A 575-nucleotide genomic window follows, 5' to 3' on the forward strand; every position below is an offset into this window, starting at 1 on the left:
CAAACCTCTCCAGCACAGGACTCCTCCTGTGTCCGTGGGAAACGCTGGCCGCGGGCGCTCCCCTCCCAGCTGACTTTAGGTTCCTCTGTCTTCTGATTTGTGGGGGACCCAGAATCAGAGTATTGAAATTAGATATGGAGAAATTTGGAGAGAGACATGTGGCAATAGGGCAGAGACACACTCAGCTGAGATAGTGAGATACACGCAAGAGGCTGAGACATTCAGAGAGCAGAAAGCTAGAGTTCGAGCAGAGTAAGGTGCAACGGAAGATAGACTCGGAGAGTCTAAGTGTGCAAACCTGATGTTAACTGGACATGGGGGCTATGTTATTAGGCCAGTTCCTGCTCATCTTCCGTGGACTCTTGAAAACCCACCCGTATTTATACAGGAGTCCAGGATCGCTACTAAAGCTTTGCACTAATGTCTCCAAATTCAGCTCCTGTCCAGGCTTGGAGGGAGAGAAACGGACTCCTGCCCATCTCAACCTGAGGATTTCAGCAGCAGATGTCTAGTGCCGCTCTAGGAGATGTCTCTTCAGCTGGGAAGAAAACTCCATCTGCTCCAGGCTTCCTTCC

Source organism: Pteropus alecto, unplaced genomic scaffold (assembly GCF_000325575.1).
Source record: "Pteropus alecto unplaced genomic scaffold, ASM32557v1 scaffold120, whole genome shotgun sequence".
Taxonomy (NCBI): Eukaryota; Metazoa; Chordata; class Mammalia; order Chiroptera; family Pteropodidae; genus Pteropus; species Pteropus alecto.